Source organism: Zeus faber (genome assembly GCF_960531495.2).
Source record: "Zeus faber genome assembly, chromosome: 16".
Lineage (NCBI taxonomy): Eukaryota > Metazoa > Chordata > Actinopteri > Zeiformes > Zeidae > Zeus > Zeus faber.
In genome coordinates this window covers 19,225,255-19,243,617 of record NC_137202.1, presented here as the reverse complement: position 1 = coordinate 19,243,617, position 18,363 = coordinate 19,225,255, and the positions used below count along the sequence as shown (strand labels likewise).

The following is an 18,363-nucleotide window of genomic DNA, read 5'->3' as shown; positions in this document are numbered from 1 at the left end:
ACTCACAACGAGTCACTAGAAGATACACTCCCAGCGCTGCTTAGTTAGGCAGGTTGGTAAAATGTGTTTTTACTTTTCATAAAAATCAACATGTTTGCTTAGCGTGATCAGGTAATCAACAGCACTTTCTCATAAAAGTGCACACATCACACACACACATCAATCCACAATTCCTGATGCCATCGCTCTGTCCCCAGGCCCCTATTACACACACACACACACACACACACACACACACACACACACACACACACACACACACACACACACACACACACACACACACACACACACACACACACACACACACACACACACACGCAGTTGTTTTGGTATATAGTCCCAGTTGGACTGACCAGAATATTTCTTCAGCTGTGGAGATCAACTACAATTTACGTTTGGTAAGTTTAAAGAGCAAATGTGATGTGAGGTATAAACTGTATTTTTCCTCTTCCCCTTTGCCATTAAAAATATTTTTGACAACGATTCATATGATTGTTTATGAATAATATAGTGGAAGAATGTATGAAGATATTGAGACTTGTAAAGTAATTAACTGTTTGTAGCTCAATAATATACCAAGTGAAATAATTTAATACATGTTTGAGTATTGTTTAGGGAATAAATAAATGACATAGAGTGATATTTTTGATAGAATGTATTAAGCTGCAGGAAACATGAAAAGGACATTTTGACACTTGTAGTAATATTGGAAAGTTGTATTTGAAAAAGTATTATTTGACTAAAAATATGTCTTAAAATTGAAGTAATAAGAAAAACACCATGTCATTGCAACTACTTAGAAGAACAACTACCAATGTCAATATTAAGTTCTTGTTAAAACGGTGACTGGTTTATTATTTGCATACCTCATTTTTTTATGTATTTATGTATATAATGTACAAGAAGAACAGTCATGGCTTGCATGTTAAAACTTATTTTACCATTCACCTTCCATATTTGGAACTTGGCTCCACCAAGCCCATGGCCTATCATGCTCCTAGATAGGTCAATAGATATGAATATTACTGGCTTGAACATTAGAGACGTCAGGAAATAAAGTTACTAAGACGGCAGATATTGGCTTCATGCCAAGTAAGTAAAATCCCTCCACAGTATTCTGAGTCAACCATCCAACCATCTGTGTAACCCTGTGTTTCTACCACAACACAGAGTTACAACTACTAAGTGATATCAACTGGCTGAGTAGGAACCAAACACATCACTGACCCTGGAATCTTCAGCTCTTTTCGCATATTGCGAGAATATTCAAAACAAATTCAAACAAGTCACAGAACATGAATTATGACCAAACTAAGTTGAATTCTTACAGTTACCAACACATGCTGAAGCAGCCTGAGGCTCACCCACTTATCCTGTCGGACCTGTTCTGTGTTTAATAGAAAATGAAGTGTGTGTTCCTGCTCTGTGCTGTGTTGGCTGGGATCATGGCAGTGCCACTTCCTCATGAGAAAGGTATCCAATAAGTGTGTGTGTGTGTGTGTGTGTGTGTGTGTGTGTGTGTGTGTGTGTGTGTGTGTGTGTGTGTGTGTGTGTGTGTGTGTGTGTGTGTGTGTGTCTTATACCTAAACTTTACTCTCGTTTACCATATACCTCAACTTAACGTAACCTTATACCTCGACTTAACCATCTCTGACCTGAGTGACATTTCCAGTTCTGGTGAGAGCTTCCAGTCCCGGTTCCGGTGACGTCTTTGCGTGTACGTCGCTGCTGATGTTGTTGCTGCTGGTGTCGATGTTGCTGCTGCCGTTGTTGCTGTTTCTACGGCTGTTGTTGCTGCTGTTGTTGTTTTCTGTTGCTGTTAATGCCACTGTGGTTGGAGTCGCTTTTATTGTTGTTTTTGTTGTCTTTGCTGTTGCCTTTGCTGTTGCTGTTGTTTCAGGGGCATTCGTTTGTAATTACCGGCTGACAACTACGTTCTCTCTTTTTTTTTGTATTTCTTTGTAAAGCGCATTGTGTTGCCCTGGTATGAAATGAGCTCTATAAATAAAGTGTGACTTGACTTGACTTGACTTGTCCCAACCGTTTCTAGTGCATAAGGTCGGTATTATTTTTGTGGCACCTACAAACAGCGGAAAAGGCCCCAAAGACACCCCTGAGACCGGCAGCTGGACAGACATCCTACAGTCACAGGAATAACCCTAGTATGGAGGCCCGCGGCCACAGTAGCCACCCCCGCTCCCAAGGAAGCTTGCCACCCGTGGAGCAACCCCTACACTAGGCCATGAGGAGCATCACCCAGTCCCAGGAATTGCAAGAAGACAACGATGGAGCACTATTTATCATTCTGCATCTCTATTTCCAAAGCCATGTGAATTATGGCTGATGACTTAAATCCAATTACAACAATAATTTAATAAAGCTGATTAAATCATCCTACATGTCTGACATCATTTTTCTATGTCAGGGGTATCAATCCAAACCTTGGCCATAACACCTGGTCTGAAACCAAACACTGAGAGTGTTTACCATAAATATTTGTGTTCAACCCGGTCAAAAGCCAAAAGTACCTTCCTATAAATATGGTGTTGTGCTTCGAAGATTTCCAGGCACTCTTCCTTGACAAAATAATGATGATTTGCTTCTCAACTTTAACTTTCTTAATAATGTGTAGCTTGAGGATCTGGTTCTGTCAGACAACTTGACGGCGCCACAAGCTTCCACACCCTTATGGACCGGCCTTTTCAAGCAGCCATTACAACCTGCTCTGGCTGCTTTGCTCATTGCTGTGTTGCTGCTCTCCCTCCACCTCCCCGGCATCCACCTGTTGGGCTCTTATCTTTTCATCCGATGGAGGGATTCAACCTCATCACTCCTATATTTCAAAGCTCCAAAGGCAGGAATGGCGACATTTGCTCAAACCTTGAGCGGGAATGATGAGCAGTAGAGCCCAGACGGTACATAATAGAATAACGATTATTTTAAAGTAATTCAAGGAGTTATTTCGATTGGAAAGTGAGTGCTACTGCTCCATCAGAAAATTACTTAGTGCACATTGTATACTATAAAATATTATATATTACATCTGTTAGACATCTCGCTGCAGGCCACTGGACTTGAGATAATGGATGAGAATGAGACAACAGATCCATGAACAGAGATACACACACGAACACACACTCTCACAATGTGTCGCTGTGTGTGTTTTCTCTCAAAAACTGTGCAGGAATGCCCGTTTACAACACACTAATGCCCTCGAGTGGCAAATTTCTGCAAGTGCAATTTAAACGCAACGTTCATCATCCTGCAAAGTGACTGTAGTTACAGTAATAGGTGCATTCCCGAAATAGTTCACAGTGACATCTTGCCATGTCAACTGAAAGGAGTGTGTGTCCACACCGTGGTCACTTCAGAGCCCATTTTACCACGATAATATTTATGTACAACAACTTGCATTCACTGAATTTTACTCATAAAGTTAAATCCAGTCACATTTTTTCCATTTTAACATCCTAATTACAAAGTTTCTACTGAATTGGTTCAAATTGCTATCCCACATTATAATACAGTTCAAAACAATTAAGTATTCTGACCTTTGATATATATTTGATATAGATGAATCTATGACAAGCTATATATAGCTTATTATAGATGGCTCATTTGTTTCACCAACCATACAGTAGTTAATATTCTTATTTATATACATTATATTATAGCCTATATATCAGTTTACAGTAGTCAGCTGCGTTGTGTTTACTAGTTGTTGTGTCATATAATATATGTCACGGTTGGTATCTGTATTTCATGACAGCAAAATGCATTCTGGATGACATCACAAAGCGTTTGTTTTGAATGGGGAGGGGATGATGTCACAGGGTATCCTGGAGAGGGTGGTGATGATCTTACGTTCTGGATGGGGGCCCAGCAGGGTGCAGCGGACATAAGGGCCCCACACAGGGCCCCTGTAGATCTTTTTTCTTTCTTCCAGCACCAGGTGGCAGCTGCCATGGGATCCCCTCAACTTGTCCACTGTCACTGGGAGCTCCACTTTGGGAGAGACCTGCTCTCTGCTCCTGTTTCAACTTGTAAGTGGAAGTGGGTACTCACAACTTCCACTTCAGTAAAAGTACAAATACCCTGACACAAAAGTAGCTACTACAGACAGACAGACAGACAGACAGACAGACAGACAGATAGATAGATAGATAGATAGATAGATAGATAGATAGATAGATAGATAGATATAGTGTCTGAGTGTGTGTATCTGTCTGTCTGTCTGTCTGTCTGTCTGTCTGTCTGTCTGTCTGTCTGTCTGTCTGTCTGTCTGTCTGTCTGTCTGTCTGTCTGTCTGTCTGTCTGTCTGTCTGTCTGTCTGTCTGTGTGTGTGTGTGTGTGTGTGTGTGTGTGTGTGTGTGTGTGTGTGTGTGTGTGTGTGTGTGTGTGTGTGTGTGTGTGTGTGTGTGTGATTGACAACTTTCAAAGCCCAGGTTTTATGGCCAAGATCCATGTCTGGACTTGTATCACTGACATAGAAAAATGACGTCAGCCATGAAGGATGATTTAAGCTGCTTTATTTAATTATTTTTCTCATTGGATTCATCCACAATATATAGATAATCATAATGAATAGGAAGATATAGATGATACATAGATTACACAGTCAGAAGAATAATTTTACATAATTTATCTGTGTTGACTTAAGAAGATCAACTTCAAGTCATCAGCCACGACCTACACGACTGTGGAGAAAGAAAAGCAGAACATTAAATATTGCTCCATTGTTACTAAAGGACAATTTCATGCAATTCCAGAATGCACTAAGATTTGCAGTCTCTGGGGCGAGTTCACAAAGAAATGGACTTCGGCGACTAATAGGCCCATGAATTGCGTATGAATTGCTCCCGCTATCTGCGCCGTTTTAGTGTCCTATTCACAAAAAATATCGCACATCAGCGTCACATCAGTGGTACATGAGGCACGGCAGAAAATTAAAGTTCATCAGATGAACAACAAATTAACAAGGGAACAGTTGGCTGGACTGGGCTCAAACATTTTTGAATGTACATTTGTACCCGATGTCAGGCTCATGTAGGGAAAAAGAAAATTGTTGACAGTTTGGACTATTTCAATATAGCTGCACAACCTCCCCCAGGGAAAATCAGAGATGTTGATTGGGGTTTTTCCGCTCTAGTTCAACGTCTGTTCTTTATTATTTTCAGAGTTCTGAGTTTGAAAGTTTTGGATCTTTTTGTCAATGATCATGCTCCAACATTAGGCACTACAAGGGTTGTATTTCTAGCAGGGTACTTTTGTCTTTTGACTGGGTTGAACACCTACTGTATATTTGTGGAAAACACTGTCAGTATTTGGTTTCAGACCAGGTTTTTTTTTTCAAGGCCAAGATCCAGGTTTGGATTTACATCCCTGACATAGAAAAATTATGTCAAACATGCGCAGCATGATTTTCCGATTTTACAAGATTGCAGCATGGGCTCCCCCCGGTCTGTCGTCTCCTGGTTGCTCGTCTCGTGGAGCAACCCCTATGTGGTAGACAACCGCAACACTCCTGTCTATAAAACAACTGTCCAAGTTTGCCTGTAAACCATAACTTTTTATTGTTAGAACTCACCGTGTTGTCTGAGGTAATAACGCTCCAGTACATTTACATTACAATTACATTTTCACAAAGTTCTGTTTCAATGAAATACGACAAACATTGCGATATTTCTGTGGGTAATTACCATTGCACGGCTTCTATTTTTCCAACGCCACGTTGGATTTTGAAGGCATCACTGAGTTGCACATCTCAGTGTTTTCGAGGGACGCGCTGATGACATTTTACGGATTTGTTTCTCTTACTTTTTTTCATTAATCCGGCAAAGTAATGTGGACCACGGATTTAATATATCAATCTAACAGATCTACTGACATCTACCAGGTAACAAGCTATATAAACATACACATAAATCGATAGTTTGGTAACGTCTAAACACTACAGAGTGACAGAGTTAGTCTAGACCGCACACTGGACACGCTCCAACTGGACATTTTCAATTGGAATCTGTACATTTATATTAAATAATAAGATGATGTCATAAAGCATCTTACGGTAAACATCATCTTGTTCATTTTTGAGTCAGTTAACCTGGACCAACTGAATATTTTAGGTCACAGTTTTTCAGTTTTTCACTAATATCTGCTTCACATGTAGATCTATTTGGATGAAATTTAAACAACAAGATCCTTTTTACATAGAGGTTCAAACGACACCTCAACCGTGTTTCTCGATAATGCCAAAGTATGTTTTCAAGATAGTTTTAGCCGGGTGGGGACATATTTCGGCGTCAGATGTACTGGCTCGTCAGTCTTAAAACCCCTAAAATTTGGTAGTTTTTTTGTTAATATCTGCTCTGTATGTAGATAAATTTGGATGGAACTTCAACCATGAGGTTTCTGCAACAGTGCGGTTCAAACACGACATCAACCGTGTTCCTGTGTTATGTCGAAGTTGATATTCCAGCAATAAGGATCTGCCATACAGGATGGACCCCTCATAATAACTGCAAAATATAATTTTACAGATCACTGGAAAGTCTGGGCAGGACACCCCTTATAAATGTGCTTCAGTTGCACCAGCTCTCTACAGACAATCACACAGCGGAGCCTTTTTTTTTTTGGCCTTTTTTCTATTTGGTCTCGCGCAGTTACCACCAGGACTCTACAGACGGTAATAGCATCATTCTAACTTCATGTGGCTGTTCAGCGTCTCGATAAGTGCTCTTTATTTTCTGCTGTCCCCTTTTTACTGCTGGAACGATGTGAATGTACCGGTTGTGGGACTAATAAAGGTTTATTTTTTCTCATCTAAAAATTATATTTTATATTTGTTACTCAATGAAGACATATATAAAATAAAGGCGCCGCAACTTAATACAGACCTTCTACACCAGTACCAATGGGGTTAAGTCATGTACACTGACTGGTGGACATCTTACACACACACACACACACACACACACACACACCTGCTTGGAGTGCACCCCTGCAACCGGGGGTGCTTTCCTCTCCTTTCCTCCCTCATTTACTGCCATAACTTTGACAGGAAGAGGCCACGGGACCAGTTGTAGTTCCAGTTGTTCTGGACTTAATTCACTGTTTTTCAATACATGTTGTCATCCAATGCTCATGTTGTTGTGTAAATGTTGTTTGTTTCTATGTTTATTAGTCTCACCGTGGTGATTCTCCCCCTCTTGAAGTAGTGATCAGTTGTTTATAGACCCAAACATGATGAATAGTTCTCCAAAGAGGGGGGTTGGTGGTGGCTCTCCATAACCAAAAACTGTGCTCTTGTCATTCTACAGGTCGTCCACAGGACAGAGTTATTGCAGCAGTTGTTGATGATTTAAGAATTATTAAAGAGTTGCATTGCAGGTTGAGAACTTGAACTCCTCTTGCAGACTAACTCTGTCCTGGATGCAAATGGCATACAAATACTCTGTGTTGTATGCCCAGCATGCTGACAGCACAGGTTTAAAAAAAAAAAAAAAAAAAAAAGATATTCATATAAAATAGAAATGCATAGTCTTCCAGTCATTGATAGCAAATATGCAAGCAGTGAGGCTCTCTCTTAACAGAGATATATACTTGTGTATCATCAGCGTAGCTGACAATATGTTCTGTGGTGACATCTAACCCTAACCCTGTTCAGCGTCTCGAAAAGTGAACTGTTTTTCCCCAAAGTAATCTAACGGGAATTAACTTAACGGTTTAACATTTATCTACTATTTAGAAATCAAACTCGGCTTTGAAAATACATTTAGAGATAAAACAACCACAAAGGAATATGAATCTGGAAGAATCTAGTTTTCATTCTAGAAAGGTTTTTTCAACTTATTTGGCGGCTCGTGGTGATTTTAGAAATGCGGGTTTTGTTGCGTTGGGTCACATATATAGTTGTGTATCGTCAGCATGGTTATGGAAATTGACAGTATGTTCTGTGATGACATTACCGAACGGAAGCATGTAAAGTGAGAAAAGCAAGGGCCCAACCTAGATCCCCAAACAACAACGGGCACCATTCATACATGTTGTCATCCAAATTTGATTCACATCAATCTACATTTGTATCAAAAAATATTGATAAAACTTTACAAATTCACCGGAAATTGAGTAACATTGCCGTTACATTGAAAACAGTCACTTTGTGACATCATGAACCAGCACTATATAAATCCACGGTTTATGTCTCAGTGGCCTTATGAATTTAAAATTGTAACTCATGTTACATTGCACAAAATCCGGTGAACTGTAATACCTGTCTAACACGACTAAACTGAACCCTGTGATTTGCTGCCAGCAGCTATATTTATTATTATTATTATTATTATTATTATTATTATAAAATAAAATTAATAACTCCCACTCATGCAAATAATACTTATAATAATAATAATAATAATTATAATAATAATAATAATAATCATCATCATAATAATAATAATAATAATAATAATTAACACACGCACTTACCTTTAGGCGGTGGCTGAATGCTTTGCAATATCCCGTCCACGTAAAACTTTAGAATGAAAATAACATTTATTATTTCAGTCTAAATACCGATGCATTTCTCACACAATAAACATTCACAAGTACAGTTTTAATTCACACATACAAACACACACACACAAAAACAAATTTTGAACATGCAAACACTCATTTCACACAAAAGTACACACACACAACAGATCTACTGACATCTACCAGGTAACAAGCTATATAAATATACACGTAAATCGATAGTTTGGTAACGTCTAAACACTACAGAGTGACAGAGTTAGTCTAGACCGCACACTGGACACGCTCCAACTGGACATTTTCAATGGGAATCTGTACATTTATATTAAATAATATGATGATGTCATAAAGCATCTTACAGTAAATATCATCTTGTTCATTTTCTAACCAGACGTGAAATGTGTCAGTTAACCAGGACCAACTGAATATTTTAGGTCACAGTTTTCAGTTTTTTACTAATATCTGCTCCATATCTAGATCTATTTGGATGAAATTTAAACAACAAGATCCTTTTTATATATCGGTTTAAACGACACCTCAACCGTGTTTCTCGATAATGCCAAAGTATGTTTTCAAGATAGTTTTAGCCGGGTGGGACATATTTCGGCGTCAGACCTACTGGCTCGTCAGTCTTAAAACCCCTAAAATTTGGCAGATTTTTTGTTAATATCTGATCTGTATGTAGATAGATTTGGATGGAACTTCAACCATGAGGTTTCTGCAACAATGCGGTTCAAACACAACATCAACCGTGTTCCTGTGTTATGTCAAAGTTGATATTCCAGCAATAAGGATCTGCCATACAGGATGGACCCCTCATAATAACTTCAAAATATAATTTTACAGATCACTGGAAAGTCTGAGCAGGACGCCCCTTATAAATGTGCTTCAGTTGCACCAGCTCTCTACCGACAATCACACAGCGGAGCCTTTTTTTTTTTGGCCTTTTTTCTATTTGGTCTCGCGCAGTTACCACCAGGACTCTACAGACGGTAATAGCATCACTCTAACTCCATGTGGCTGTTCAGCGTCTCGATAAGTGCTCTTTATTTTCTGCTGTCCCCTTTTTACTGCTGGAACACACACGCACACCAGCTTGGAGTGCACCCCTGCAACCGGGGGTGCTTTCCTCTCCTTTCCTCCCTCATTTACTGCCATAACTTTGACAGGAAGAGGCCACGGGACCATTTGTAGTTCCAGTTTTCCTGGACTTAATTCACTGTTTTTCAATACATGTTGTCATCCAATGCTCATGTTGTTGTGTTAATGTTGTTTGTTTCTATGTTTATTAGTCTCACCGTGGTGATTCTCCCCCTCTTGAAGTAGTGATCAGTTGTTTATAGACCCAAACATGATGAATAGTTCTCCAAAGAGGGGGGTTGGTGGTGGCTCTCCATAACCAAAAACTGTGCTCTTGTCATTCTACAAGTCGTCCACAGGACAGAGTTATTGCAGCAGTTGTTGATGATTGAAGAATTATTAAAGAGTTGCATTGCAGGTTGAGAACCTGAACTCCTCTTGCAGACTAACTCTGTCCTGGATGCAAATGGCATACAAATACAAATACTCTGTGTTGTATGCCCAGCATGCTGACAGCACAGGTTAAAAAAAAAAAAAAAAAAAAAGAAAAAGATATATATAAAATAGAAATGCATACTCATCCAGTCATTGATAGCAAATATGCAAGCAGTGAGGCTCTCTCTTAACAGCGATATATACTTGTGTATCATCAGCGTAGCTGACAGTATGTTCTGTGGTGACACCTAACCCTAACCCTGTTAAGCGTCTCGATAATTGAACTGTATTTCCCCAAAGTAATCTAACGGGAATTAACTTAACGGTTTAACATTTATCTACTATTTAGAAATCAAACTCGGCTTTGAAAATACATCTAGAGAAAAAACAACCACAAAGGAATATGAATCTGGAAGAAATTAGGGTTTTGTTGCGTTGGGTCACATTTATAGTTGTGTATCGTCAGCATGGTTATGGAAATTGACAGTATGTTCTGTGATGACATTACCGAATGGAAGCATGTAAAGTGAGAAAAGCAAGGGCCCAAGCTAGATCCCCAAACAACAACGGGCACGATTCATACATGTTGTCATCCAAATTTGATTCACATCAATCTACATTTGTATCAAAAAATATTGATAAAACTTTACAAATTCACCGGAAATTGAGTAACATTGCCGTTACATTGAAAACAGTCACTTTGTGACATCATGAACCAGCACTATATAAATCCACGGTTCATGTCTCAGTGGCCTAATGAATTTAAAATTGTAACTCATGTTACATTGCACAAAATCCGGAGAACTGTAATACCTATCTAACACGACTAAACTGAACCCTGTGATTTGCTGCCAGCAGCTATATTTATGATTATTATGATTATTATTATTATGAAAAAATAAAAATAATAACTCCCACTCATGCACATAATAATAATAATAATAATAATAATAATAATAATAATAATAATAAAAGTAATAATAATAATAATAATAATAATAATCAACACACTTACCTTTGCCTGATGGCAGAATTCCGTATATCCTCCGTCCAGCTGCAACTTCAGAATGAAAAAACATTTATTATTTCTGTCTAAATTCTGATGCATCTCTCACACAATAAACATTTACAAGTACAGTTTTAATTCACACATACAAACAAACACACACAAAAACAAATTTTGAACATGCAAACACTCATTTCACACATAAGTACACACACACACACACACACACACACACACACACACACACACACACACACACACACACACACAAATAAACTCAAATACCCTTACAAATTTTGATCTTTTGTTCCCCAACTTCTGGATCCATCAATACAGCTTCTGAATGTTTTGGAAAACAGGTGCAGAATGAAATTTTTATCTACAAAATAATTTTCTGCTGTCCCTTTTTTACTGCTGGAACGATGTGAATGTACCGGTTGTGGGACTAATAAAGGTTTATTTTATCTCATCTTAGAATTATTTTTTATATTTGTGACTCAATGAAGACATATATAAAATAGAGGCGCCGCAACATAATACAGACCTTCTACACCAGTACCAATGGGGTTAAGTCATGTACACTGACTGGTGGACATCTTACACACACACACACACATACACGCACACCTGCTTGGAGTGCACCCCAGCAACCGGGGGTGCTTTCCTCTCCTTTCCTCCCTCATTTACTGCCATAACTTTGACAGGAAGAGGCCACGGGACCAGTTGTAGTTCCAGTTTTCCCGGACTTAATTCACTGTTTTTCAATACATGTTGTCATCCAATATGCATATTTTTCTGTAAATGTTGTTTGTTTCTATGTTTATTAGTCTCACCGTGGTGATTCCCACCCTCTTGAAGTAGTGATCAGTTGTTTATAGACCCAAACATGATGAATAGTTCTCCAAAGAGGGGGGTTGGTGGTGGCTCTCCATAACCAAAAACTGTGCTCTTGTCATTCTACAGGTCGTCCACAGGACAGAGTTATTGCAGCAGTTGTTGATGATTGAAGAATTATTAAAGAGTTGCATTGCAGGTTGAGAACTTGAACTCCTCTTGCAGACTAACTCTGTCCTGGATGCAAATGGCATACAAATACTCTGTGTTGTATGCCCAGCATGCTGACAGCACAGGTTAGAAAAAAAAAAAAAAAAAAAAAAAAAGATATATATAAAATAGAAATGCATACTCATCCAGTCATTGATAGCAAATATGCAAGCAGTGAGGCTCTCTCTTAACAGAGATATATACTTGTGTATCATCAGCGTAGCTGACAGTATGTTCTGTGGGGACATGTCAAAATGGAAGCATGTGGAGTGAGAACAGCAAGGGCCCAAGCTAGATCCCCTCAACCGGTTGTTGCCATAACTTCTAATGCTGCATCCATATGAAACATGGTAGACAGGAGACGGAAAATCAAAAGTCATGTTAGGGGACGAGAGCATGACGGCAGCCCTGCAGAAAACACTGACAACAGCAACAGTAAACGGCATTCGCTGGGTAAAGGTTAAATATTTTAACTTTTTGCCGTTCTCGGTAACGTAATAAGAGCTAATGTTACATCGCGAGGAGCCCACTCCACTGCACATATCTGCTGCAGCTGGCGGACACTCGCAGTTTAGAGTTGGACCCGGTAGATGACGTTCTCTCCGTAATATTGCAATTGTAAATCAGATTAGACACACACACACACACACACACACACACACACACACACACATACACACACACACACACGCACTCACTCTTACCTTCATTGTTGTTATAAATGTACTCATGTTCCCCAACCGCTGGATCCTTCAATAGAGCTACAGAACGTTTGGAAAACAGGTGTGGAATGAAAATAATATTTAGTATTTGTGTCTCAATGAAGATGTATCAAATAGAAATGCATATTCATCCAATCATTGACAGAAAATTTGCAAGCAGTGAAGAGCTCTTCGCAGAAATTACCCACCTAACATTTTAGGTACATTTGGTGCTGTTTGACTTTTTCTTTTTTTTCCCGTCATTTGAAAGTGGAAAATCAGAGCTTCAAAACAAGGCGTCACTTGTGTGAATCAAGCAAATATTTTAGTGCTATGGCTTGTTAATGACGAGGGTGCGGAAAACTGTGTTTCTGAGATAATCACTCTTAAAGTTTTCCCAACACGTGGCGACATCAGCCACTCTTCTTCGTTGGTATACGACACCGACACAATAATGTCTGTTTGTGTGTAAAAGTGGTAGTATTTACAGGGTGAACTCTATCAAAACTTTTTCACATTGTGACTTCACATCACATGGAATATGGAGGAATGATCTACACCTGGACCGTGGCTTTAAAGGAAACGATCACTTCGCTGTGTTTGCACTGTTCAGCGTCTCGATAAGTGAACTGTATTTCCCCAAAGTAATCTAACGGGAGTTAACTTGACGGTTTAACATTTATCTACTATTTAGAAATCAAACTCAGCTTTGAAAATACATTGAGAGATAAAACAACCACAAATGAATACGAATCTGGAAGAATCTAGTTTTCCTTCTAGAAAGGTATTTTCAACTTATTTGGCGGCTCGTGGTGATTTTAGAAATGCGGGTTTTGTTGCGTTGGGTCACATATATAGTTGTGTATCATCAGCATGGTTATGGAAATTGACAGTATGTTCTGTGATGACATTACCGAATGGAAGCATGTAAAGTGAGAAAAGCAAGGGCCCAAGCTAGATCCCCAAACAACAACGGGCACGATTCATACATGTTGTCATCCAAATTTGATTCACATCAATCTACATTTGTATCAAAAAATATTGATAAAACTTTACAAATTCACCGGAAATTGAGTAACATTGCCGTTACATTGAAAACAGTCACTTTGTGACATCATGAACCAGCACTATATAAATCCACGGATCATGTCTCAGTGGCCTTATGAGTTTAAAATTGTAACTCATGTTACATTGCACAAAATCCGGAGAACTGTAATACCTATCTAACACGACTAAACTGAACCCTGTGATTTGCTGCCAGCAGCTATATTTATTGTTATTATTATTATTATTATTATTTTTTTATTTTTTATTTTTTTTTTATTATTAAAAATACAAATAATAACCCCCACTCATACACATAATAATAATAATAATAATAATAATAATAATAATAATAATAATAATAATAATAATAATAATTATAATAATATAATAATATAATAAACTCAAACACCCTTACCATTGTCGTTGTGACGAAGGTACTTATGTTCCCCAACTTCTGGATCCAGCAATACAGCTTCTGAATGTTTTGGAAAACAGGTGTAAAATGAAATTTTTATATACAAAAGAAAAAGAAAAAAGAAAGTGCAATCCCTGATGTGCAATACACTTAGTACTATCTGGTTCCTATTTATGGTGATTTTTTTTTTTTATTTGTATGTTTCTATGTATTTTATATTGTTTATAGTGTGTACTTGATATGCTCTGTATTTTCAGCTGTCCCCTTTTTACTGTTGGAACGATGTAAATGTCCCTGTTGTGGGACTAATAAAGGTTTATTTTATCCCATCTTAAAATAATATTTTATATTTGTGTCTCAATAAAGATGTATATAAAATAGAAATGCATACTCATCCAGTCATTGATAGCAAATATGCAAGCAGTGAGGCTCTCTCTTAACAGAGATATATACTTGTGTATCATCAGCGTAGCTGACAGTATGTTCTGTGGGGACATGTCAAAATGAAAGCATGTGGAGTGAGAAAAGCAAGGGCCCAAGCTAGATCCCCTCAACCGGTTGTTGCCATAACTTCTAATGCTGCATCCATATGAAACATGGTAGACAGGAGACGGAAAATCAAAAGTCATGTTAGTGGACGAGAGCATGACGGCAGCCCTGCAGAAAACACTGAGAACAGCAACAGTAAACAGCATTCGCTGGGTAAAGGTTAAGTATTTTAACTTTTTGCCGTTCTCGGTAACGTAATAAGAGCTAATGTTACATCGGCGAGGAGCCCACTCCACTGCACATATCTGATGCAGCTGGCGGACACTCGCAGTTTAGAGTTGGACCCGGTAGATGCCGTTCTCTCTGTAATATTGCAATTGTAAATCAGATTACACACACACACACACACACACACACACACACACACACACACACACACACACACACACACACACACACACACACACACACACACACACACACACACACACACACACACACACACACACACACACACACACACACACACTTATTGGATACCTTTCTCATGAGGAAGTGGCACTGCCATGATCCCAGCCAACACAGCACAGAGCAGGAACACACACTTCATTTTCTATTAAACACAGAACAAGTGCAATAGGATAAGTGGGTGAGCCTCAGGCTGCTTCAGCATGTGTTGGTCACTGTAAGCTTTCAGCTTAGTTTAGTCGAACACACAATCTGTGATAATGTTTTTGAATATTTTCGCAATATGCAATAAATGCTGAAAATTCCAGGTTGAGAAATTCAACAAATTCAGTGATGTGTTTGGTTCCTACTCAGCCAGTTGATATCACTTAGTAGTTGTAACTCTGTGTTGTGGTAGAAACACAGGATTACACAGATGGTTGGATGGTTGACTCAGAATACTGTGGAGGGATTTGACTTACTTGGCATGAAGCCAATATCTGCCGTCTTAGTAACTTTATTTCCTGATGTCTTTAATATTTCAGCCAGTAATATTCATATCTATTGACCTATCTAGGAGCATGATAGGCCATGGGCTTGGTGGAGCCAGGATCCAAATGTGACGTTATAAATGGTCAAATTTGATTTAACATGCAAGCCATTAATCACACTATTATTCTTGTGAAATATACAGGGAATACATAAAAAATATATATATTTTGTAAAAATTAACATGTAATGCAATAAAATACCTGTCACCGTTTTAACAATAACTTAATATTGACATTGTCCTTAGTAGTTGTAATGACATGTTGTTTTTCTTATTACTTTAATTTCAAGACATATCTTTTTTCAAATATTACTTTTACAAATATCACTTTCAAATATTACTACAAGTGTCCAAGTGTCCTTTTCATGTTTCCTGCAGCTTAATTAATTAACACCTTCTATCATTAGATTCTATCATCCTTCATTTACTCACTAAACACACACAAAGATGTATAAAATGAGATCACTTGGTAAATGATTGAGTTACTAACAGTTAATTATTGTACAAATCTCTATATTTTCATTCATTCTTCCACTATATTATTCCTAAACAATTTTATTGATTTTTGTCACAAACATTTTTGTCCTTGTAATGAACCCCAGGTTGAGTATGGCATTCTTATAGATCATGTTCTTGTTTCATATTTTCCTTCACAAACAGTCACTTACAAATTAAAAACAATTTATATAGTTTTTAATGGCAAAGGTTACTCTGTTTGAGGGAAAAATACAGTTCACACCTCACATCACATTTGCTCTTTAAACTTACCAAACGTAAATTGTTGTTGATCTCCACAGCTGAAGAAATATTCTGGTATTCTGTTCAGCCCAACTGGGACTATATATACTAAAATAAGTGTGTGTGTGTGTGTGTGTGTGTGTGTGTGTGTGTGTGTGTGTGTGTGTGTGTGTGTGTGTGTGTGTGTGTGTGTGTGTGTGTGTGTGTGTGTGTGTGTGTGTGTGTGTGTGTGTGTGTGTGTGTGTGTGTGTGAAAGGGACCTGGAGACAGAGCAATGGCTTTAGGATTGAAGTGTGTGTGTGTGCACTTGGGGCACACATTTTATGAGAAAGTATTCATCAAACTAAGCAAACATGTTGAAAATGTATGTATGTAAAGTAAAAACACATTTCACCATCCTGCCTAACTAAGCAACGCTGGGAGTGTATGTTCTAGTGACTCATTGTGAGCAGCTGGGAGTCGGCGTGGACAAGGTTTGCAGAGAGACAACATGACTTTGGACCTGGGAAAGGCTTTGACCAAGTAGTGGGAGAGAGATGGAGGCAGAGACTTAGCACTGACGACTTTGGATCCGAATTTCTACACAAAGGTTACTGTCACAACAGACAGTGGAGAGAGAAAACGCTCTGGAAATAAAGATAGAGGGATACATTGGAAACGGTGCACATACAGGAGTTCACACATCACTCCCATGTAGGACTCACACCCTGATGAAGCATCTTAACCACCAGTTGACATGTTGAAATGCTGCCTTTTTGGGGATACGATGGTTTTGCGTCCAGACAGCGATGGCACGTCACCAACAGTACCATATAATCATTATTTAACATAACTGTTTCATTCATGGTCTGCTACTTCCACTAGGAGAGCATGTAAACCTGTCTAGATTCACAAATGTAAGATTGTTGTTGTTAAACTAACGGGCGTGGTACGTTTTGGGACACTTTCTGGGTGTAGATTAGGTGAACTACATTACTGTTTACAAACTAGATATAGTTGGGATCACCTCTACACACAGCACTGGCTCTGGAACCAAATTCCTGGAGAGGTGCTGGACTCTCTCCTTTTCCGGAGTTGCCCAGGGTGAGAGGCGCTGTGTAGGTGTGGAGATACTCACGAGCCCCCGGTTGAGTGCCGCTGTGTTGGAGTTATCCCCAGTGAATGAGAGGGTCGCCTCTATGCCTATACAAGTTGCTAGGGTGAAAGCTCTGACTGTTGTGTGTGCTTATACATGGAACACCAGTTCAGAGTATTCGGCCTTCTTGGAGTCTCTGGGTGGCGTCCTGGAAGGGGCTCCGCCTAGGGCAGGGGTGAGCAAACTTTTTGGCTCAGGGGCCACATTGACTTTTAAAATTTGACAGACGGGCCGGGTCAGCACAAGATGCATAGATATCAAACTTAAACCGAAGAAAAGCATCACAGTGTTAATACACTTACCTTTTAGTGGGAACAGTGTTGTTGATCACCCATTTTTGCCAGTGCATCCAAGTCTGGTGTTATTCCCTCTCTAGTTTCCTGGTCTCTGGTCTCACACTCCTGCCACTGCGCACCTCTCACCAGTCAGCAATTTTCAGCAGTTTTCACCCTCCTCGTCACTCCTCTTGTATTTAACCTTTTCCTCATTCACTTTGACTCGGTCAGATCATTGCGTCTGTTTGTGGATGTTTCTGGATCCCGGTTTTCAACCGATACATTTCCCTTTGACTGTTCGCCTGGTTTTGACCCTTGCTTGTTCCTCAATAAACCCTTTACCCTCGCACCTACTCCTGAGCCTCCTTCGTGTCCTCCATTTGGGTTCCCCTGGCCACATCCATAACAAAACCTTCATCACGTCCTCATTGTGAGAAGCCCACATTATAACCACCAGATGTCATGA

At 39.1% G+C, this 18,363-nt stretch overlaps 1 long non-coding RNA gene across 1 annotated transcript; it reads left to right on the top strand.

Annotated features, from left to right (window-relative positions):
- The first annotated feature begins 364 nt into the window (after positions 1-364).
- On the top strand, positions 365-2,353 carry LOC307242029. The gene is made up of 3 exons (XR_013844578.1): positions 365-401; positions 1,404-1,476; positions 2,094-2,353. It is a non-coding gene; the product is annotated as an uncharacterized lncRNA (long non-coding RNA).
- The last annotated feature ends 16,010 nt before the right edge of the window (positions 2,354-18,363 follow it).